Source organism: Elgaria multicarinata, chromosome 4 (genome assembly GCF_023053635.1).
Source record: "Elgaria multicarinata webbii isolate HBS135686 ecotype San Diego chromosome 4, rElgMul1.1.pri, whole genome shotgun sequence".
Lineage (NCBI taxonomy): Eukaryota > Metazoa > Chordata > Lepidosauria > Squamata > Anguidae > Elgaria > Elgaria multicarinata.
In genome coordinates, this window is record NC_086174.1 from 138,913,057 (window position 1) to 138,937,586 (window position 24,530).

The 24,530-nt window shown below is 45.7% G+C and overlaps 1 protein-coding gene across 1 annotated transcript in view; it reads left to right on the forward strand.

Moving 5' to 3' along the window:
* The first annotated feature begins 4,945 nt into the window (after positions 1 to 4,945).
* Positions 4,946 to 24,530, forward strand: part of HSPA9 (heat shock protein family A (Hsp70) member 9) — a 222,261-nt gene continuing 202,676 nt past the window's right edge. The window contains exon 1 of the mRNA XM_063125287.1: positions 4,946 to 4,949. The gene's annotated coding sequence lies outside the window, so the exon portion shown is untranslated. The remainder of the gene's footprint in view (positions 4,950 to 24,530) is intronic.

The following is a 24,530-nucleotide window of genomic DNA, read 5'->3' on the forward strand; positions in this document are numbered from 1 at the left end:
GCCTACTTTCCTTAGTCCCTGTAAGGGACAGAAAGTGTCTCAAAATCTCCTGACATTTTGTGTTGGGATCCAAGCTTTCAAAACCCATTAAACCTCATGTAACATTTATTCAAGACTAGCAATGACATTAGTGGGGAGGCAGATAACAAGGTGCCGGGATTGAGCAATGAGTGAGCAGTGCAGTCCAGGTAGCATCTGACATACTACGAGGTGGGTTTGAGTTTCGTTTCAACCAAATTATCCTCTTATTTTTCTCATCTGGTTTCTCCCTGCCCTTCTTCTGATTTAGTTACCAGCAGATCTGTGACGGAAAGCACATCCCAGGAAAGCAACCAGAGTGTCATTATGAATAGTTCACTGAAAGCATGAGATGGTTGTGCTGCACCTGTCAAAAAGGCAAGTAGAATATTAGGGGCTATTAAGGAACCTGATAGAAAAGGACAAAGACTTTCTTAACATGCTTCCCACTCCATTATTGTCAAAGGGGAGTGAGAACACCCAAAGGAGTTGTAGAAACACTTTGGCTTTGGAGCCTGGCTATTTGGGATCAGCTTAGAATGGATATAGCACAGCTTTTTCCATACTGGTGCAAACCAGATGTTTTGGGCTAGCCCCAACCAGCATGGATAATAGTCAGGAAATCTGGGAGCTGTAGTCCAAAACATCTGTAGGGCACCAGATCATGGAGGACTGATATAGCTCTTCAGAGTGTTCAAAGCATTTCAGACACCTTATCTTGGATAATCCTTACAACTCTAGAAGGGAGGTCAGTATTAGCTCCTTACTGCAGATGGGAGGGCAGAGCCTGAGAGATAGAGTGGTTTAGCTAATGCCACTTGGCTAATGTTGTCATTTTCGGTTCGGTGGTGATGGTGGGGAGAAGAAGTGGTTATTAAAAATACAGTAGTTCAACCTGCTTCAGAGTAGGGATGTATACATTTTGTAGAATCCACTCTGCCTGCATTTTGGGATGATCAACTGCCTTTCATTCTGTCGTCTGCTCATTGGCAGAATCAGATTTTTTCCAATTTTCTTAATTTGCGCAAGTTCGGATTTGCACAAATTTGCACTTGTGAAAATGCGCACCCCCCAAATACACACTTTCATGTTCAGGCTTTGGGGGACATGTGCCTTTTTGGATATTGGTTTTTTTATGTATTTTTCTGTGACTAAATTTGCATAAAATTATGGAAAGTTTAAAAACATGAGCTGCATATCCACAGAAACTGTGCAATGTGGGGAAAGCCAGTCCTCTGCAGCACCTGCAGATTGAAAGCCGAACTCATTTGATTCCGTTGTGGATTTCTGCAACGTCACCACTTCAGAGTAGATATATCTTAATCTTGCTAAAATGTAATTAACGACTAGTTAAAACTACTTTTAAGAAAGTACTTATGCTACTTTTAGTCACCCCCCTCAGTACAGATATGGAAAACAAATAGCTTGTCTAGGGTTAAAGCTCTAGTTGAGGACAGTTGTCATTGATAAATGACAAGGTACCAGACCTCCTAATATTCAATATTTTAATTCTGTCACAGTTTTCTCAAAACTGACATTAAAATGTCTGTCATCTGGCATAAAATATAAGACCAGATCTTTCTTTGAAGAACCTGTCAATCAGTTAGCAATAAAGGATTAGTCAAAAGGGTATATGGTGGGGGTGGGGAACATGTGGCCCTCCTGGTATTGTTGGACTGCAATTCCCAACATCCCTGACCCATATTGTCTGGGGCTGATGGGAGTTGGAGTCAATTCCATCATGTCCCCCAACCATGGCATTAAATTGGAATGTCTACTGTGGAAGTTCACTCCTATCAGAAAAAATGGGAAGTATATCTTAATTATGCAATCTCATCCAAAACACTATTGGTAGTAGAAGGAACTATTGGGTCCTCTGGTTACTTATTTTTAAAAAAATATTATTACATTTCTATCCTGCCATTTTTCCTCTTGCAAGGAACCCATGGCAGCTTACATGGTCCGCCTTGTCTCCATTTTATCTTCACAATAACCCTGTGAGGTGAGTTAAGTTGAGAGGCAGAGGTCACAGCTAGCCCTAAGGTTTATCCTGGGATCATCCAGGGTTCGCCTCTGCCTGAGCACTGGATTCCCTGTGTGTCACCTAGATGAATAGGTTTGACCCCTGGACGATCCAGAGATAAACCTTAGGTCTAGCTATGGCCAGTGACTTGCCCAAAGTCATCCAATGAGTTTCATAGCCAAATGGGGACTAGAACCCGGATCTTCTGAGTCCCAGTCCAATACCCTAACCACCTTACCACAATGGCTCTCCAATTAAAGGAAGGGTTCCCTAAAGTTCTCTTTCATCAGAATTTGCCTCTTTATAAAAGAACATCTGATTTATAAGCAGGATAATTTGACTTGTTGGAGGTGTGGGTACTGTACTGTACATTTTATACATATTTGCTGTTTCTGCCCCATAATTAAAATGGGGAAAATGCTACAGCTACTTAAGGCCCTGCAGGGTATGAATTCCTGCCAACTGTTCTTTTATGTGACTTACAAGGGAAGGTGGAGAACTGTGATATGGAATTTGGTAATAACTTGTTAGTTTCGGGAAGGATAAATGTGGCTGATGATTGGAAATGTGTCTTGGTTGCAAAAGTTCAGGATTACTTAACCATAATATTGCAAGTAGCAGAAATGATGATGCCTGCAAGTTACATTAGAATTCTGGAGGATGTCAAATGGCATAAATTCATAGAACATTGGCCTTTGTTTATCCAGTATGGGAGCGATAAGTATAATCATTGTCTAACCAGGTTTTATTTTTGTTGTTGTAAGCACTGTTCCTTTCGTTCTCATTAATAGTGAATGCAAATTAATTGATATATAATTAAAAGATAAATAACTGCCGCTCGCTATTAGGGAGTAAACAAACAAAACCAAGTCCAAGTTTGAAAGCTGTCTTGTGTTGGGAGCAAAAACTGTACATGGGGGTGGGCATTTGTCCCCGTCCCCCCCGGTGACTCTCCATTGTTCAGAGTCCCACTCGTGGCAGCATCTCATGCCTTTTTACCTCAGTCAACATTTTGATTTCTTGGAACCCCACCTGTTGTTTTGATACCAGAATCCGACCCTCAGAGGACCTTCCTGGAACAGGCAGCTAGGTCAGGAAGAGCGGGGCTGAGGGTGGGGAGGTACTCTCTGGTTGCCACAACAAGCAAGATGGAGTCATGGGTGTTCTTAAGCAGTGACCTTTGCCCCCTCCGTCCAACTGCTTGGGTTCATGTTGCAGGACACCTGCTGTTTTAGCAGACAACCAAAGCAAGAAGCTTGGCTATGCTGCTAGGTTTGCCCCTGACCGCTGCCTTCCTCCCGTCCTTGCTAACAAGAGGCATAATAATGAAATGTCAAAGGTATGCGGCTACCTACACAGTGGCATGTTCAGCTTCATGGAATACTATTGACAGTATTTTGATTGGTCAATTGGTCAGCATGCTCAACCCTCCCTGCCCCAAACACTGGGTGATGCAACCTCTACTGATGAGGATCCTGACAGGAGACAGCGTGCCTTTGTGCACAGAGATGAATTGGAGCCTTCATCTCTCTCTCTCTCTCTCTTTCTCTCTCTTGGATACATCATAATGACGAGCATTTTGCTGGTTTCTCGATAATAAACATAAGGGCTTTCTCATTGTGGAAATAAACACAGATGTTATCAGTACTCTGAATTCTCAGAGAGGTGACTGGCTCTGTTTAAACACAAACAAAGCCCCACAAAGAGCCTTAGAAAAGGAAGGGTCTTTATTTTTATTTATTTACAGTATATATACAAGAATGTATTTCCCAACCCTTTTAATGCATTTGCATCACTGAGGGTGGCTCATAGTAATTAAAATCACAACTTCCTAACTTCATAGGCCTTGTTCTTGTGGAGATGTTAGCCCTCAACGGTACCACTTCAGATTTCAGGTGTAGGGCTTGTGTGGTTGAATGCATCATGACCTGCGCAACATACACAGGTGGGAAATTGCTAGGCTGGAATCTTGCTCCCTGATATTTAATTTAATGTCCTGTGTGTGGGAAATGTGGACATTGGGCGTAAGCAATGAAAAGAGGGCCATCATCTCTCTGTCTCTGTGACTCTGTGGCTTTCTGCTCTTCTCTCTCTCTCTCTCTCTCTCTCTCTCTCTCTCTCTCTCTCTCTGTCTCTCTCTCCCTCTCCACACACCCACACCCACCCACAGAGAGCGGGAAAGAGAGAAATGGACAGACAGAACCAAAATCCAGATTTGGTTCCTTACTTGGCTGAAGGTACTGTGTTGACTAAGGGCCTTCCTAGACAAGGCCTTAGCGCGCCTTCTGACCCGGTTTCCCTGCTGTGCGTCCAGATGACGTGCAGGGGAATCCGGAGGCATGCCGCGCTGAGGCCTCCTCCAACGCGCCATAAGCGAATTCGCTTATGGCGTGCCTTTTCCCCAGCTCTGGCCTCAGGCCGGAGCTGGGGAACGTCTAGGGACTTCCGCGGCTTTTTGCGGCTCCTCGCTTACTCGCTGTGCCCATCGGCCCGGGGGGGGGGGAAGAGAAGGGAGGGCGAATGATGGCAGGGTGGGTGGCAAGGGGGGAGGGGGGGAGATCGCGCAGCCGCCACCCAAGCAAGCAGGCGAGTGGCGCTTGCCCGGGCAATGTCTGGCATGCCAGGCATTGCCCAGGCAAGCACCGCTTGCCTGCTTGCTCGGGTGGCGGCGGCGCGATCTCACCCCCCTCCCCCCTTGCCACCCACCCTGCCATCCTTCGCCCTCCCCCCCCGTTTTAAAAAAAAACAGTAAAAACACCACTTACCGTCTCCGGAGTCTTCGGGCCGCACCCGGCCCCTTTAAACAACAACAACAAAAAATGGCGGCCAACGCAGGGACCCGACGTCCCTGCGCGTCGTGCGTCTGGAAGCCCGGGCGAGGCGCGCTAACATTAGCGCGCCTCGGCCCCGCCTCCCTGCCGGCGTAAGCCGGCAGGTCTAGCAAGGCCCTTAGTTTATTAGACTTTAAGGAATAATGAATGATTGCCACCTGACATAACAAAGGCGTAGCTATGGTGACCATACAATCTCTCTCTCTCTCTCTCTCTCTCTCTCTCTCTCTCTCTCTCTCTCTCTCTCTCTCTCTCTCCCTCTCTCTCTCTCTCTCTCTGTGTGTGTCCATCACCATAGCTACACCTTTCTTATCTCAGAGGGAGAGTATGGTCACTGTAGCTATGCCTTTGTTATATCAGATGATAATCATTTATTGTTCCTTAAAATCTACTGAACTAAGGCCATTGCTAGACAAGTAGTTAGCCCGGTGTGAGGTCCGGTCTCCCTGCTGTGCATCCAGATGACGCACAGGGGATCCCAGGGTCAGGCCGGGCTAAGTCCTCCCTTGACCCGGGATGCGCTTATGGCCCGGCTTTTCCGCAGCCCTGGGCTGAGGCCAGGGCTGTGGAAGGTCTAGCAGGGTCCGTGACTTTTCCCGGCTGCTCGCTTACTCACGAGTAGCCGGGAGAAGCTACACACTGGGCACAGCATTCCATAGGAGCGCTGTGCCCATCGGGCCGGGGGGAGGGGAAATCACGGATGGGGGCGTGCGGAGGGGGCATTGGACATGACGAGCGGGCAGGGGGCGGGCATGGCGAGCTGGAGAGGACGGGTGAGCGAGCGGGCAGGGGGGGCATCAGACATTGTGGGGGGGGGAAATCAGGGGCAGGGGGAGCGGGGAACCCTGTATTTTTTTAAAAAAAAAACAGCCTTGTTTTTTCCGTTGATGCGCTCCTGTGCACATAGCCCTTTAAGTTTTAAAAAAATGGTGGATGCGACGGGGCTTTCCCTACCCCGTTGCGTGTTATGTGTGGAAAAGGGCAACAGCCCGCGCTAGCTGTAGCACGGCGTCGCCCCTACTCCCCACCGGATTATCAGGTAGGTCTAGCAAGGTCCTGAGTCAACACAGTAGCTTTGGCCAGGAAAGGAACCAAATCTGGATTTTCAGAGTTTGGGCCTAATCTACACCAAGCAGGATATTCCACTATGAAAGTGGTATATAAGAGGCAGGAGCCACACTACTGCTTTAAAGTGGTATTGAAGTGCACTGACAACTGTTGGGGCCCATTGACACATACCGTATACCGCCCTCATAGTGCAATATCCTGCTTGGTGTGGCTCCTGCCTTTTTTATATTGCTTTCATACTGCTTTCATAGTGCTATATCGTACTTGGTGTAGATTAGGCCTTGGGTTTTTTCCCTCATAGTTGTTCAAAGACTGATCTGAATCAGTGGACTTTCCAACTACGCAATGTTGGTCAACAAACACCACAGGGACTTATATTACATGAAGATCTCTTTAGTTCATCATACTTAACGTTTGTAAGATTGGAGAAAGAACCTTTTAAGCTGTTTCAAAAGCAGTGTAGGTTTGGGTTTTGATTAGGAAAAAATAATAATCCCAGCTTTAAATAGAATCTCCCGATAGCTTTTAGGCAATGGCAAAAAATAAGACGAAACCCTTGGGCTGTGGGTATAAGGACAAATAACACCAGCCATTATGATAATGCCCAGGGTATTGGAACCTGGCATCTAGTTCATAGATGATGAATAAAGGCCCTGCCTCCTGCTCATTTTTTATTTAAAACTTTCGTTCTGGCTAACCTGAAGCTCCATGTCTTCAATAATAATAATAATAATAATAATAATAATAATAATAATAATAATAATATCTATTCTCTGTCTGCCATGGATAGCAGAAACGGGATCAAGGAAGGTTAAGCACTGAATTTTCCTCCTGTATTAAGTAATTACGGCGCAAATGGATTGACTCTTTGAGCCAGCCTTACTTCACGGCTTTTGCCTGCTTTGATGCATTTGCCTAATCAGATCATTGGGCCGCATTTTTAAGTGCAGTGGCATCGTATTTCATGTGACGGCGTGATGTCACAGAAGGAGCTATGAAGATACACTGGGGCTAATCAAGGAAGGACTGGGAGGCAGCTCAGGGATCAGGTCCCCCTGAGATTTCCATTCATACTGCCCAGCACGGTGAAATGTTGAAGGAAGTGACCGTTTCCTGTCATAAGCCGAACTTGTTGATTACCTCACATCTGCAAAGGCCCTTTTCTATGTAAGATCAGCAAATGCTTACATTCTCCTATTGGGGCTACTACCTGTCCCAGAAGAAGAAGAAAATGTGCATGCGTTAGACCAGTGGTTCCCAAAGTGAGCGGTACTGCCCCCTTGGGGGCGGTGGGATTGCACAGGGGGGCGCTAAGAGGCAAGGGGGCGCTTGAGGTGGTCTTTTCCGAGAAGCGCCTCTCCAGAAGGTCTTAAAACCCAGGGACATTTTTATGGGAGAAGGTAGTTTGGTCCCAAGCCATATAGGGCAAGAATCCACACATATATTAACACAGTTTAAGAAGAGTCCTTTTAACAGTGAATTGAAATGTTTCAAAAGCACCAAAACCCTAATGAAGAGACATACCCTACTTGGTGTGCCCTGCTATCTTGCACTATGGAGAGTGATTCAGAAGCTCCTGGTTGCATTTCCAACATCATATTTGGTGGAATGTGTTTTTAGTGTGGTCTGCTTACTTCTCTCCAAGCAAAGAAATCGACTCCAGATTACTAAACGTGGTGATTTAAGACTCATGTTAAGTGACTTTAAACCAGACATTGGGAAACTGGTATCACTTCATCAAGCCCATCCATCACATTAAGAATTTACAGAATAGTGAGGTACTCTACCCTAGTTACTAAATGTGCTATCTAATATCCTTGCTAAATGACTATCAGACTTTGAAAAGACGATATCACTGGATCAAGTTTAATTGAATAAACTAAAAAAAGGTAATTGGATTTTGAATAAATATTCAATTAATTGTTACTGTTTTGAATTTTATTGTTATTAAACAATAACCCGCCCAGAGAGCTCCGGCTATTGGGTGGTATAGAAATGTAATAAATAAATAAATATCTTCCTTAGTGGGTCGTTGAAAACTGCTATTCTGAATAATGATTTTTATAGTGTAGGGTAGGGGGCACTGGGCATGAGTTTGTGGAACCAAGGGGGTGGTGACCTGAAAACGTTTGGGGACTAACAAATATTTAAGTCCATATATTAGTGTAACCCTTGGGTCGGTACCCAGGGCCGGGTTCTATGTCTAGGGGTTGTTTGTTTTTCCCTTAAGGTTAGCTCAGGCTCAAGCCCCCACCCAGGAAACCTGGGACACCAATTTAGAGATGCCTGAGTAGCAACCTCACCCACACACCTGAGGTATAAGTACTGGTATTTATTCAGTCTGACAACAAGCAACAAAAATAGAACATGGGAGACAACCTTTTGATTAACACATCTCCCTCCCAAGGTCTAGGTAGGCCGATGGAAGCCTGTGTCCTTTAGCCTTATTCACAAGCCCAGGAGACAGTGAATGAATAGGGATCCTCCAGGCATGCAATAAGGTGGATGGTAGGTGGCAGCAACCGGAATTGGGGTGCGCTGCAAAGAGAGCTGATTCAGCAGCATCAGGAAGTGGGGTGCGCTGCAAAGAGAACTGATTCAGTAGGCCCAAACCAGGAACTGGGGTGCGCTGCAAAAGAGAGCTGATTCAGCAGGCCCAAACCAGGAACCACCTCCAACACTAACCATGTCAAAGTTCAGCTCCTCCTTCTGCAGCCAGAGACTGTTGCATGCACAACACTGTCTGCAAATGAGCTCCTTCATGTTAGGGCATGTTTTCCCTGCTCCCCCCCCACCGGGTGGCCTGTACTCATTTCTCTACTGCTTTACATTAGTATTTATTATTTCCAATGAAAATGCCCCTTTGAAGGGATCCCCACATTTTTGGTGCCGAAATCACCTTGGAACTTCTATTCTGATCTGATACTCACTCCAGCCAGGATCTATGTATGCCACATGTCTGCCATCTTTTTGTTATCATTGACTGGCCCTATGAGCCCTAAGAAAGGAGAGCAGGGGCTTTGAAGCTGCCCATCAGCAGAGCCTGGACAGCAGACTGAGCAAACCACAGAGGTCATAGGGTCACAGCCTTCGTCACCATGGTTGCAGGTATTCAGGGATGGCACAATGCCTCCTGCCACCTGAGGTGGGAGGACGTGCCACCACCCTCTCTCCCTCACAACTGCTGCCCCTCTCCCCTTCCTCCTTCCTTCCTTCCTTCCTTCCTTCCTTCCTTCCTTCCGCCCACCACCACCACCACCACCATCACCCTCTCTTTTTCCTCAGCCTCCATCCCCCACCCCTTCCTCCTTCCTTCCTTCCTTCCGCCCACCACCACCACCACCACCACCACCCTCTCTTTTTCCTCAGCCTCCATCCCCCACCCCTTCCTCCTTCCTTCCTTCCTTCCTTCCTTCCTTCCTTCCTTCCTTCCTTCCGCCCACCACCACCACCACCACCACCACCATCACCCTCTCTTTTTCCTCAGCCTCCATCCCCCACCCCTTCCTCCTTCCTTCCTTCCTTCCTTCCTTCCTTCCTTCCTTCCTTCCGCCCACCACCACCACCACCACCACCATCACCCTCTCTTTTTCCTCAGCCTCCATCCCCCACCCCTTCCTCCTTCCTTCCTTCCTTCCTTCCTTCCTTCCTTCCTTCCTTCCTTCCTTCCGCCCACCACCACCACCACCACCACCACCATCACCCTCTCTTTTTCCTCAGCCTCCATCCCCCACCCCTTCCTCCTTCCTTCCTTCCTTCCTTCCTTCCTTCCTTCCTTCCGCCCACCACCACCACCACCACCACCACCCTCTCTTTTTCCTCAGCCTCCATCCCCCACCCAGCTGCCAGACTCCCCTCAATGCCTCGCAATAATGAGGCATTGTCCAGGAGGTGGCCCTGGAGCCTTACTATGCTATGGCAACACAGGCGATCTCCAAGGCCATCTCTCACAGTGAGGCAGTTTGGGTGGGCAGGCTCTCTTGAGATTAGCTGATTGCTATCAGCTAATCCCAGAGAGCCTGCTGGTCCACCTGATGCCAAGCTCTCTGAGTCCTCAGAGAATTAGGTAGTGTGCAGGTGGCACTCTGGAGAGCTGTGTCAGGCACTCTCCTGCTGCTATAGCAGGAGAGCATTTGGCACAGCCCTCCTGAAAGCTGGGCAGGTCAACCCCTTGAAGTGTTTGCCCATCACCCGGCAGAGCTGCACCAGCCTTCTCTCGTGGCATTTGTTGCAGCAGGAAGTGGGCTGGTACAGCTCTCTTGAGCAGTCACCCACCCATCCATTGCCTTACTCTGATGCGCTCAGAGTAAGACATAGGGTACATGGCAGCAGCCACTCCAGAGAGTGTTCTCATGCCGTGGCAGCAGGAGGATGGCCAGTGGGGCTTTCCAGAATGACCGCCTGTCCTATGTCTCACCCAGAGCAGACTCAGGCCTAGGGCAGAAGGGTGTTCGGCTGTTTGAGGGCAGCAGGCATAGAGAAGTGCACAGCTGTTCAGTGGTGGATGTGCATACATGATTTGCTGCCCCTCTGGATCCACTGTCTGAAGCAGGGGATTCACCCCACCTCATGCATGGCCTGGCCCTGTACATATTTGTTTTTTCATTTAAATTGGAGTAATATTTTCTAAATCCACATCTCTCTATGTAAATGAGCATGTGCAAATTGCTTGGTGACATAATCCCTAGCCCAAAGCGGGGATAGAAAGCTGCAGACGGAAGACATGCCCTCTTCTCCAAACTGGCTCTCTCCTTCCAGAGCAGACTCTTGTGCTAATGCACAACAGAGCCAGTGTGGTGTAGTGGCTAAAATGTTGGACTAGGAGTTGGGAGATCCAGGTTCTAGTCCCCACTCAGCCATGGAAACCCACTGGGTGACTTTGGGCCAGTCACAGACTCTCATCCCAGCCTACATCACAGGGTTGTTGTTGTGAGGATTAAATGGAGAGGAGGATTATGTATGCCGCCTTGGGTTCCTTAGAGGAAAAAAGGCGGGATATAAATGCAATAATAAATATAACGCTGTTATCTTTTCGCACCAGGTTAAGGCTGCCCTTTACTCCCTGGCATTTAGTGGAATATGATGGGGCATTTATGCCAGTCATCATCTAAACAAGTCTAGTATTTTATCAAAACTGTTTTTAGCTGTCTATATTGTTTTAATGTTTTGGATATTTAAAGTTTGATGCTGTATTTTATTGTCTTATGAATTGTTGTAAACTGCTCAGAGAGCTTAGGCTATTGGGTGGTACAGAAATTAAATAAATAAATAAATAAATAAATAAATAAATAAAACTATTCTTAGGTCCAGGGCAGCTGCACCTTCTCTGAACTGCTTCCCACCCCTTCTGATCCATTTCTCCAAACTTCCTATCATTCTGTTTCCTGAGAGGTTCATACATATTATCATGAAAGGCCTGAGTTATTCGGTTAGATTTGGAATAAAATCAGCTATGCAGTAGCCAGCATCAGCATGCCCATAGGAGCTGAACAACGAGAAGGGAGAGAACAGAAACCTCTCCCCCACCTGTCCTTTTGCTCCAACTTGGCCTGCCCAGGGATGCTTTGGGTATGAAAGAATTGCAGGACTCCTTATAAGGTGTCATTTGAACCTCAGTATCTGGCATTATTATTTATTGAATTTTACTCTTCCTCTATAAAGAGTATTCAAGGAGGCTTGCAACAGCCAGGGGATAAATCCACCTAATAATACAAGTAAAAAGATCAATGCCTGGAAACCAATAACCTCCTAAAACAGTAGTATCAAAGCAAATAAAACAGAATTAAAACAAGGGTAGTGTTCTATGTGGGGCTTCCCTTGAACATGGTTCAGAAGCTGCCACTTGTGTAAAATGCAGCAGCCAGATTGATAGCAGAGATCAGAAGGTCTGAACATATAAAACCAATTTTGGGCTACTTTTACTGCCTGCCAATGTGTTTCTGAGCCCAATTCATGGTGCTGGTTTTGAGGTGACTCTCCAGAGGTAGGTTTGGAAGATGGCAACAAGGAGAGGGCCTTTTCAGTGGTGGCCCCACAATTATGGAATGCTCTCCCCTGTGAGAGCATGCCCAGTGTGATGCTTTTGGTGCCAAGTTAAGACTTCCCTCTACTCCCAGGCATTTAATAGCATAGGGTCATCTACACCAAGCAGGATATCCCACTATGAAAGTGGTATATAAAGGGCAGCATCTACACTACTGCTTTATAGTGGTACTGAAATGCACTGACAATTGTTGGGGGCCATGACACATCTACACCAAGCAGGATATAGCAGTATGAAAGCGGTATATGGTATGTGTCAATGGGCCCCAACAGTTGTCAGTGCACTTCAATACTATAAAGCAGTAGTGTGGCTCCTCTCTTGTATATACTGCTCTCTTACCGCTTTCATAGTGCAATATCCTGCTTGGTGTAGATGAGCCCCAAGTTACAGGTTTTGAACTGGCCCTGGGATCTTTGATGGGTGGTTGTGTGTTTTTAAAAGGGATGTTCATAGCTTTTATATTATGTTCAATATTGTATTTTTAAGGTTTTAATCTTTTGTAAATCGCTCAGAGTCCATTGGCTATTGGACAGTATAGAAATGTAATAAATACATAAAGGCATGATTTTGAGAAAGCTCGTTGAAGTAAATGTGCTGCCTGTCTAAAAAGCAGACAGTGCTGGGAACAGGCAGACCTCTCTCAAAAGGCTGTCCCAAATCTTGGGTGCCACAACTGGAAAGGCCTTGTCTCGGCATCCACCCACTGAAGGGGGGATTCTCAAGTGGGATCAGAATGGATTCCCCCCCCCCCCAGATCACACAACATAGCAACCTCGGTCATCTTTTCAAAGCTTAAATTAAAAACTGAGATAGTCGCCGTTTTCGAAGAAGCTGGGTGTTAATGCTGACCTCTGCACAGATTGCGGAAGAGCAAGACAAACTGCTCGGTGTGCTTTTTTCCAACCCACTTTTTCAGGAAAACTGCAGGGAATCCAGAAGATGAGCAGCCAAACACGAGGGGGGGGGGCTTTTGAAGCTCAGTGGCTGCACTGAAATGTTGATGTAAATATTTTAAGAGGGCCTCTTAAGGCTTTTCACCTGTTATTTGCTTTGTTGTGTGCTGTCTCTTTTGATTGCCTCCCATGTTTTACTGCTCAGTGCTCTTCCAGAGTAGTTTTTGTTCATTTGTTTTAATTACACTGTCGATTTAGATTTCTGACACTAGAAAGTGAACGTTAATGAAAAGGACTCAGGGAAGAGGCTGATGGCGGTGGCTGCAGCAGGAGCAGGAGCTGCATGCGTCCTTTTCACTCAAGCAGCAGGATGTCTTAGTCCTGGACTGGCCTCTGGTGGCAGTAGTGAGAGGAAAGGATCCGTGGTGCTGTCGCTGTCACCACGTTCCTGGGGAATGTGGTGGGAGAGGATGCCCTTCACCTCGGTGATGTTAGCAAAAGAATCATCCAGGACACAGTATAGCAGGGTGCCCATGCTAAGTTGGAAGGTGCGAGAACCCAATGGCTTCCTCCCTCTTATGGGCCTCAGAAGACACATGCTTCCATTGAAGATAAATGGGCTCTGGGGTTGGGAATGTCATACTGCAGGAGGAAGGGGCAGCTGGTGTCATTTTCAAAGTGTTGGGGTTGGAGCTGCTTTTAATCTAGATCAGCCTTCTCCAACACGATGCCCTCCAGATATTTTAGACTACAACTCCCGTAATCCCTGACCATTGCCCAGGCTAGCTGTCCCTGAGTGGAGTTGTAGTTCAAAAGGTATTTTTTAAATTTTATTTATTGGATTTATATCCCTTTTTCCCCTTCAAGGTGTGCAGAATCCTCCTCCTCTCCATCCTCACAACAACAACCTTGTGAGGTGGGTTGGGCTGAGAGTCTGTGACTGGCCCAAAGTCACCCAGGCCACAGCTAGACCTTAGGTTTATCCTGGGACCATCCAGGGTTCGCCCCTGCCTGAGCACTGGATCCCCTGTGTGTCACCTAGATGAACAGGTTTGACCCCTGGACGATCCAGAGATAAACCTTAGGTCTAGCTGCAGCCCCAGTGAACTTCCATGGCTGGGTGGGGGGGAAAAAGCAGATCTTCTGACTCCCCTGACTCTACGCTATCTCCAGTATTCGAGGCAGTAAGGCTGTGTGCACCAGTTGCTGGGGAACATGGGTGGGAGGGTGATGCTGCACCATGTCCTGCTTCTTCATCCCTGGCCGATGGCTGTTTGGCCACTGTGTGAACAGAGTGCTGGACTAGGTGGACCCTCGGTCTGATCCAGCATCAGGGCACTTCTTATGTTCTTAAGCTACTACACCACACTGGCTCTCATATGGAGACTAACATAATGGGGAAGACTGACCTACCTTCTTCGTTTCTGTTACTGACAGATTTCCATAAAGCATATCACATACCGGCAATGCCCTGTTCTGTGAATGGAAGGAGTTGGGCTTTTTATGCTGCCACCAGGTGGATTTCCCCCCCTTCTGGCTGAGTCCTCCAAACCAGCCTTAGAACTCTCTGGGGGCCTTGCTAGACCTGGTTGAAAATCCGGGGGAGAGGAGGGGAGAACTCGCATTATGACTAACGCAAGATCTCGCCCTTATGCACACGTGAGCACACGAGCTCTGGAGGAGAGCCGTCACAGCTGCCATTTTTTAATTTTTAAAGCAGCAGCAGCAGCAGCTCAGGAGCCAGGAAAGGTAAGTGGTGGGTTTTTTTTTTTTTTTTTAATTATTCTCCCCCACCCCATCTCGTCGCCCTGGCCCTGTTCTCGTGGCTGGGACCGCGGGAAGAACCGCACTACAAGCGGTTCTGGTTAGCGCGGTGCCAGGGCGGTTCGAGCCCTGGCTGAGGCCCGGATCCCCTGTGTGTCATCTGGACGCACAAAGACGAGCACGGGCCTCACACTGTGCTAACCCGTGGTCTCAGATATCTTTAGTTTGGGATAACTCCAATAGTGTTGGCTATTAGGAGTGGGTGACTAAAAAAGAGTCTACAAGGCTTCAAACAACTGAAGAAAAATGTTAATAGTTAAATGGATATGTTAGCTAAGGGGACCCCATCTTTGTTAATGAGCCAATGTTCAGCCATATTTTGCTGTTTCCATATGTACCCCTCTCTTCTGCATTTGAGAATAACATGCTTACTAAGGTATGAGGAATTCAGCTGATGTGTATTCTAATCACAAGATGCTCCAAGATGTGTATTGACCTTTGCTGGCATGAACCATTGTCCTTAGTTGATACCTTATCTCTATAGCTGATTGACAAACAGACACTTGGAAAGTCATTGTTTGCTCTGTTTTAGTTGCTGAAATAGCGAACAGTTAATAACTGAGGCAGCTCAAACAAAATTCTATATCCTGTCTTTGTAGGAATGTGCTGACATGAAACCACACTGTATGTTTCAGTGTAAGTCATTTTATTATATAAGAAGCTCCAAAATAACCCATGAGTTACTCTCTTCCCAGCACCTAGCTAGAGAGAGTCATGCACTCGGCCGGCTGTGATCAGAAATAAAGGTGTGTTGTACCTGACTTGGGTCTCTGTGCGTTCTTATCTTATTGCCATAAATCCAGCGTCGGATCTACACTACTGCTTTAAAGCACTTTATAACAGTTTTATAGCACTTTAAAGCAGTTAAAGCGCTTTAAAGCAGTAGTGTAGATCCTGCCCAGCTCTCTCTCAAGCAGTAGCTATACCGCCCCCATAGCCAGGGCTCTCTGGGCGGTTTACAGAAATTCTAAAATTAAGATAAAAACGAGTATACAAAATTTAAAATTCTAAAACACAGTACATACACACATAAAGCATTAAAAAACGTTAAAAAACTAAACATGTGGGTGATTAAGATGTGCTGCCATATGCCTGGGCAAAGAGGAAAGTCTTAACCTGGTGCCAGAAAGATAGCAGCGTTGGTGCCAGGTGACCCTCGTCAGGGAGATCGTTCCAGGAGATCGTTCCAGAGTCTGGGTGTCACCACTGAAAAGGCCCTATCCCTCGTTGCCACACTCCGAGCCTCTCTCGGAGTAGGCACCCGGAGGAGGACCTTAGATGTTGAGCGTAGTGACCAGGTATATTCACGTCAGGAGAGGCGTTCCGTCAGGTATTGTGGTCCCAAGCCGTGTAAGGCTTTATAGGTCAAACCCAGCACCTTGAATTGGGCTTGGAAACATACAGGCAGCCAGTGCAAGCGGACCAGAGCAGGTGTTATATGGTCAAACCTTCTGGTTCCCGAAATCAATCTGGCCGCTGCATTTTGCACGAGCTGCAGCTTCTACTCCCCACATCTCCCAGTAACATTTTCTTAAGCAGATGCATGATAAAACATCATTGTCTCCACTCTCCAGCATTTACTCACCTCTTTCAGGCAGCAGTCAATGAAGCAGAACTGAAAAGAAAAAACTGAGAGCGATGGTGTTACATCATGTGCCTATTTTAATGGACTGTTGTTAGAAAACCCAGGGGAGGAAGTATCGGTCAGGATAGGAGGCCACGTGTTTCAGGTGGCTTCAAGTTTTTGTAAATCCCCATCACCACTATGTGCATAAACTGGAAGCACATAAAAACTATAAACTCTGGCAGAGCAATAACTATCAGTTGGCAGGAGATAAATATTCGATGCGTTGCATGCAGGGAAAAATTAGTGTGTGCTAACATGACACTTTTAGCACAATGAATTATATACAAACAAATGAAAGGATGGGGGGATGGAGTGACTTGTGCTGGCCTTTTGCATCAAGGTTAATTACGGTGAAGGAAGTTGGAGCACACAGCCATTTAAATTAGAGAAAAACCTCACAAGCTGGGTTTCCCCCCCCCCCAAAAAAAACCCTTCTTCCTCCAAGTGTTACCCTGACAGGCTGCTATTCTGCTGGAAGTAGATGTGCATGGCAAAGGCTATGTGAGCTGTGAAAAGAAAAGAGCCCCGTGAATGAGGAGTTGAATGCTATCTTGTCATGGCAATAAAAGGGAGGAATGCAACAGCATACTCCATAAAGAGAAAAGCTGGCTGTTTCTAAAATATAAAATACATATTACTGAGAAAACTCTATTAAGAATTTAAAAGGTGAAAACCTTTCATCCAGCTGACTCTGGAGAGAAATTCCTCAGTAAAGAATGGATAAATAAAGGCATTTGCCCTTAGCTATCCTAGCATGAAAGGGACATCTTATGAATACTTAGCAGATTAATGAGACAGAGGACTCGTAAATATGTCAGGAAAATGAACACTGTGCTGGCAATGAAATAGATGCCTCATTGCGATGCAAACGGGTTGGCAGGAGGGCAGGAGGGCTGCAGGAGGCTGCCCTGGTGCTGCGGTGGGCTGCGTTGGTGACTGGAGTGCCCTTGGAGTCTACGTCAAGGGAGCAGGAGTATTGCTCCTCTTCAGAAGGTCAGTTGGTACTCCATGGTGTAGTACTGCCAGTTCAAGCACAACTGTTTGATGAATGAACGGACCTCCAGAAGAAGGGACCAGCTCAGAAGAGGTTGTCTCTAAGGCAGTGGTGTGCTTTTCCGCATTGGTTGTTACTTATTTGGCTTAAATGTTAGCTGGCCAAGCTTGTCTATAGAAGTTGCATCTCTGTGGGATGAACTGGGCTTCTCTATGGAAAATACCATAGTTCTGCTCAGCTCAAGTGCTGATAGTAACCTACAAAGCCCTACACAGCTTGGATCCAGGGTACTGGAAGGATCATCTTCTTCCATATATACTAGGGTGATCATATGGAAAGGATGACAGGGCTTCTGTATCTTTAACAGTTGTATAGAAAAGGGAATTTCAGCAGGTCTCATTTGTATGTATGCAGCACCTGTTGAAATTCCCTCTTCAGGTAAAGCTGCAGGAGCTATACTAGAGTGGCCAGAACCAAAAGAGGGCAGGCCTCCATTTTTCATACATTTGCCCATCATCATCATCATCATCATCATCATCATCATCATCATCATCATCTTGCCTTTCAGACCCAAAAGAGATCCCAAAGCATGTAACAATAATCAAAGATTGTTCTTTTATGAGAGACCTTTTACCATGTCTCCTCTTTTTCCTAAGTTAAACAACACCAAATATTCATCATAGGGGAGTTTCTCCAGCTCCTTGATCTTTCTGGTTGTACTTTTCTCCACCTTTTCCAGCTCTACGATATCCTTTTTGAAGTGCAGTTGCACCTTATTGTTTTAGGGAATGCATTATATTTGAGGGGGGGGGAATCCCTTGCAATAAGGCATGCATCAGGAGAGGTGTGTACAAAAATGCATAAGAACCTTTGGGTGAACCTTTTTTAAAAAATAAATAAATCACAAACTGAAGCAGGAACAGGACAAAGCAAACTCAGGATTGTAAAATTGAGAAACTGCGAAAAAACAAAACTGTAGATGCCTCCTTCGCTAGACAAGACTGGATTCCATTTGCATCAAGGTGATAATGAGATTCAAATGATGAGACTACAAGCTTCATCCCATGTACTTGCTTCCCTCGATTACCCCCGTAGCGCTAAACTTTCGCAGTTGTTGTTTTTGCTACCGGGCGACAGCGATCCTTTGCATACCAGGAAGTGAGTTTAAGGGGGGAAATGTAAAATATCATTTAAAAAATCAACGGATGACCCAATTCAATTCAAATTTGGTATGCTTAAAGCTCTCCCTAATATCTATTACTGTGCCAATTTTGGTGTCTTTATTTTTAAAGCTTGCGCAGATGTAAGCATTTCTTTAAAATCCTGCTCCTGCGCCGGCTCGGAAGATACGCTCAAAAAGTTGGGGCTAAATATGGCGAATCTTTTTGCTTTGTTGCATAATTAAGGCAGGATGCCTGGGAGTACTTCACAATCAAAGCAGATTGTAAGGTGGAAAACTTCTGAGTCCTTTGCATGCAATTCACAGTGATTGCACAGTATAACGCTGGTGTGATAAAGCTCTGAGAAAGTTATCATTGATACCAACATTGTTATCTTTTCGGCGCCAGGTTAAGACTTTTCTCTTCTCCCAGGCATTTTTAACAGCATTTTAACAGCATTTAACAACGTTAAGTTTGTTTTTAACGGACCCCACAATTGTTGTTTTTAAATGGATACTGTTGTTTTTATACTGTTTTTTATGTGTGTGTGTGTGTGTGTGTGTGTGTGTGTGTGTGTTTAAATTGTATACTTTTAATGTTTACTATTTTTAAATGTTGTAAACCGCCCAGAGAGCTTCGGCTGTGGGGCAGTATATAAATGTAATTAAATAAATAAAATAAATAATAAATAAAGTTGAACGGGAGGAACACCAAGGGCTGTTGACCAATTACACAAATGCCAGGTAAGATTTGAACTTCTTTGAATGTTGAAAAGTGTTTCCACTGATCACTTGGAGACTCTACCTGTACAGGAGTGCAAGGTGGGGGAGCATCCAAGGTATATACAAAAAGGACAGAGAAGTCTCAGATGCTATAGAAGGTTTATTATACAAAAGCCTGGTGTGTTTCAGCATCTTGTTTTTCAGGCCATCTTCAGGGGGTTGTAATATCTACAAAGATTATTAACAACAGATTGTCTTGTGATGGCAACAAGAAAATAATAATTTCTGCAGACATTATGACAACAACCCCTTAAAGAAGGCCTAAAATACAAGAGGCTGAAACATGTCAGCCTTTTGTATAATAAACCTTCTATAGCATCCTGAGACTTCTTTGCCCTTTTTGTGTCCACTTCCACAGGACATTTGGAAATTTGTTGAGGTGGGACATAACATATGCATTATACATGAAGCTACCTTGAATTGGGACAGAATATTGGTCCATCTAGCTCAGCCTACTCCAACCTGGTGCCCTCCAGATGTGCTAGACTAGGGTGACCATATGGAAAGTAGGACAGGGCTCCTGTATCTTTAACAGTTGCACAGAAAAGGGAATTTTAGCAGGTGTTATTTGTATGCATGCAACACCTGGTTAAATTCCCTCTTCATCACAACAGTTAAAGCTGCAAGAGCCCTGCCCTCTTTTGTATCTGGTCAAGGCAGGGCTCCTGCAGCTTTAACTGTTGGGATGAAGAGGGGATTCCACCAGGTGCTGCATGCATACAAATGACACCTGCTGAAATTCCCTTTCCTATGCAACTGTTAAAGATACAGGAGCCCTGTCCTCCTTTTCATATGGTCACCCTATTCTGGACTTCAACTCCTATATTTTCTAGCCAATAGCAAGGAAATAGGACCCATGTTTAGAAGCTCTTAGAGGGACTAGCTCATGATGAGAAGGAATTACAGAACAATTGATACATACGAAAACAAGGCCATTGAACTTTTTTCAGCCCATGGGCCGTTTCAGAGAAGCTTTTGAGGACCACATCCCAGTGGTGGGCAGGGCCAAAGGGAAAAAGGGAGGGGCCAAAAAGGCAAACCATGCCAGCCTATTGTAGCATTAGGAGAGGCATTTCAACTTTTACGATGGGTAGAAAGCTTCACAAGAGCAGGCAAAGCACCACACCATTGGTGCTCAGGAACAACGGGGTTGGCCCAGGGGAAGGGGGCGTGGTCAATTGCTGAACCCTGGAGGGCTGTATGTGCCCCAACCCCAGGACGGCCAGATTTGTCTGCACTCCTGCACTAAAGGCTTTTCAGTAAGTCGTGTCTGTGTGCCTGTGTGCATCTGCGTTAAGAAAGTAAATGCAAAGCAGAAGCAGCGAGATCTTTAAGAGGAATGTCGAGGATCTTGTGGCTGGTGGAAATGGCTCCCCAGTGTAGGTGTTTAATAGGGCTATCATATCGAGTAACACTACATTAATCACCATGGTAACAAGGCAGGAATAAACTCTCTGAAATTGGCCCAGATGTCGCATGCGAGAGGTTTTAATGAGAGCAGCTAACCACAACACTGGCAACATCTTAGGGCCAAACTCTGTGATGGCAGCAGCCTGGCACGTAAAAGCGGACTTGTCATCAAGTTAATATAAAGCCATGCTGGGGGTGGGGACACAACGCACATGCAGAGACAGAAAATGATGAGAGGGAGAGCTGAACCCTCCATTTCTTGATAAAAGTGATTCTTCACCCCAGCGATTTTTCTCTTGGTGGGTCTCCAAGACTAGATGTAACCCCCCTTTAAAAGAAAAACGGATGGGGTCCAGAGGAGCAAATTGGGTCCAGTTGTGGGTAGTGATGTAGGAGAAGTTTTCAGGGACCAGGACTTTAAGCAGACCAACCTAATTTGCACTTCCTGGACTAAGGCACAAATTGAGAAGCACATTCTTCTGAACGTTGGATTGCAATTGTTGCCCCCCCCCAAAAAAAAATTGTGTGCAAAATCTTTCTGTATTTTGTTGGGGGATGCATAGAAAAATGCACATTGTATGGGGGAATGTGGATCCGCTGAAATCAAACAGAAGAGATTTGTGTTTGATTACATCCAGTACTGATGTGGACGAGAAAAAGTCTGATCTGTCCATTTCTAATTATGTGGGTAGGGTAGAATGGGCAAAGTTCAGTTCCCTGCTTCTGTCTGCTCATGCTCTAAAAATAGGAATGGAGAGGATGATGATTATGCAATAATAATAATAATAATAATAATAATAATAATAATAATGCAATAATAATAATGCAATAATAATAATGCAATAATAATAATGCAATAACAATAACAATAACAATAATAATAATGGCTGTGCACAGACCTTGCAACCTACTTCAGAGGCTGATTTGGAGCTTCCAAACTGCCCTGGCTCACCTTGGCCTGATTCAAAACCAGTCTGACCAGCTTTGGACTCTGGATCAGTAGCAGGATCTGGACATCTGAATTGCCCCCACCCCCAAGCCATACTCCTGGGCAGTAACCCCTCATGTGCCCATCTGGGTCTCTCCCTGCTCCCCGCCCCCCGCTGCCCACCAAGCCATGTGAGCCCTGTACTCCTTACCTGGAATCCTGGACCCATCGGAGGAATGTCCACAGTCACCACCATCTTCAAGGGAGTACCCATATTCTTTTAAAATGGCGGCTCCTCTTCTTCCAAAATTAAATGTTGCATATATGGCGACTCCCTCAAAGACAGGGACCCATTCCTTCAACCGGTCTAGGACTCCAGGGTCAGATCTTCACCAAGCAGGATACAGTAGGACAGGGCTCCTGTATCTTTAACAGTTGCATAGAAAAGGGAATTTCAGCAGGTGTCATCCCCTCTTCATCCCAACAGTTAAAGCTGCAGGAGCCCTGCCTTGACCAGATACAAAAGAGGACAGGGCTCTTGCAGCTTTAACTGTTGGGATGAAGAGGGAATTTCACCAGGTGCTGCATGCATATAAATGACACCTGCTGAAATTCCCTTTTCTATGCAACTGTTAAAGATACAGGAGCCCTGTCCTCCTTTCCATTTGGGCACCCTACCTTACCATGGAGGTGGAGCCACTAGGGATACTACACTGACATTAAAGTAAAGCAAATCTTCCAATTCAGATATGCTTTATTGAATTTGAAATTTCAGACATTTCCCTCTGAACAAGACTTTGCATCATACTCCTAAAGCTGCATAACACTGACAGAGCATGTGTGTGTATAAGTGTGCTCCCTCCCTCCCTCCCTCCCTCTCTCTCTCTCTCCCTCCCTCCTCTGTTGGGTTTCTGCTGTAGTCAGTGGGTGTGAGGGGATAGTTCCACCTCTCACGTGAGCTCTGATTTCCATTTGTGATTTGAGAGCGGACCTGCCAGTCAGAACAGCAGGATCTCCCTTGGCCCAAATGCACAAGTATCCTTGCACTGCATAAAAACCAAGGGCCTCTGTTTGAGATATGAGAGCTTTGGCACTCAAGCATGCAAATATATAAGAATCTGGAGTGCTTCAGGATCAAACAACATGTCATATTAATTGCATGACATACGGCTGAGCCTGAACTTTTTCTTTACTTTAGCTGTCCATGACCTTGGTTCGGTTCAGGTCCAGTGGCACTGGGAGGGGAGGATTAAATATTCCCTGTGTTCACTTCCTGAAATTTCTCCCCCCCCCCCCCCCAATCCCCTGGTGTGGGGATTAAAAAAGAAGAAGTTTTCATTGCAGTCAATGGAGGTTGGGAAGGAATTTAGAGAAGCAAAGGTGGGGGCATTAATCCTCCCTTCTTGATGCAAGTTGATCTGAATCAGGTCATGCACAGTTACTCTAAAGTAAAGAAAAAAATTGGCTCTTGGAGTAGCACAGCAGCAGAACCTAGGCTGGCCAGAATATCACCCAAGCAAGAGAAGGAGTAACCATTTTTTGCAGAGTCATTGCCTGTGCTGACAGTTAGGTATGAGAGTCTAGGTCCCTGGTGTGGAGGGGCTGGGTTCGGCCAGCTTGCTGAAGCTAAGCTGGTCTGGGACTTGTCAGTGCTTGGAGGGGAGACCACCTGGGAATCCAATGAGTTCCAAGGTGGGGGAAAGGTGGGATGCAAATGTAATGATAAAGAAAGAATAATAGGAATAAACCACGGACCCCTGATCCAATGGGTCCTTGGGTGACCTACACCGAAGCTCTGGTCATGATACTTTGGTGTAGGTCAGGTCTCAGAACCTCTGCTGCTGAGTTGTGGAACCCAAAGGTTCCACAGTGCACTGCCATTTCCTGAGTCGTATCGATTGCATGGACTTGTGGACCTTTTTTTTTTTTTACCATCCAGATTTTTAGACAATCTTAGTTGTTGCTCTTATGGATCTGGCCACCCCTTCTTGTCGGAATGAGAGCTCAGGGGTTACCCATTGATTTCTGCCCCTTTGCCACAGAAACTGGATTGGTGACTTAGGATTAGCCTTGTGCCTTTGGAGTCCAATTTGCCAAGAACATCATTGCAGGTCATTACAGTGGCAAGATGCAACCGTTTCAGTGGGGCTGCCCCATTGCTGTGGAAAGTGTTGGGGGGGGGGAATTGGTGTGTTGTGGGGAGCATTGCCAAGGGGAGCACTGTTTGCATAGGCAAAGGACAAAAGATTCTCATATATAAATGTGTGTGTGTGTGTGTGTGTGTGTGTGTGTAGCATATCGCCAAACAACATCAAATATATGTTTTCGTATTACATCCAAATATTAACAGGAGAACCACATAACAATCTAATACATACCTATTACCTTCCCACTCATACAGCAATCCACACATCTATTATGTCCAGCCTACACCATCCGTTATCTCTTCCCTACAAACACCCGTCAGTTCCTTTTACAATATTACCTTTGCTTCTAATAGAACACCATAAGAATATACACCTATTCATGAACATAAGTCTAAATACAAACATAAAAATCGATTCATCTGTTGACACACACACACAAAGCCAGAAATAGTCTTGTTAAGTGTCGTTACGAATGGTCATTCATATTCGGAACGTTCTCCTGGGACCACAGCATTCGATGCCCACACTAGCCGCCACTGGTCTCAGGTGACTTTAATCCATCGGTTACAAGTCAAATTAGAACAGCTCAAAGTGAAAGCTAAATCAACGTGCTGACGCAGGACTAGACAAAACCATTTCCATCAATCCTGCTGCAGTATTGCCAGTGAAATCCCCTGCTGAACTGATGAAAATATTGCTCGTTATGAAGCTGGAAAAAAAAAAAGGCACAGCTGGAAGATTCTCACTTCTTATATTATTAAACAGTTGGCACATCTGATTTG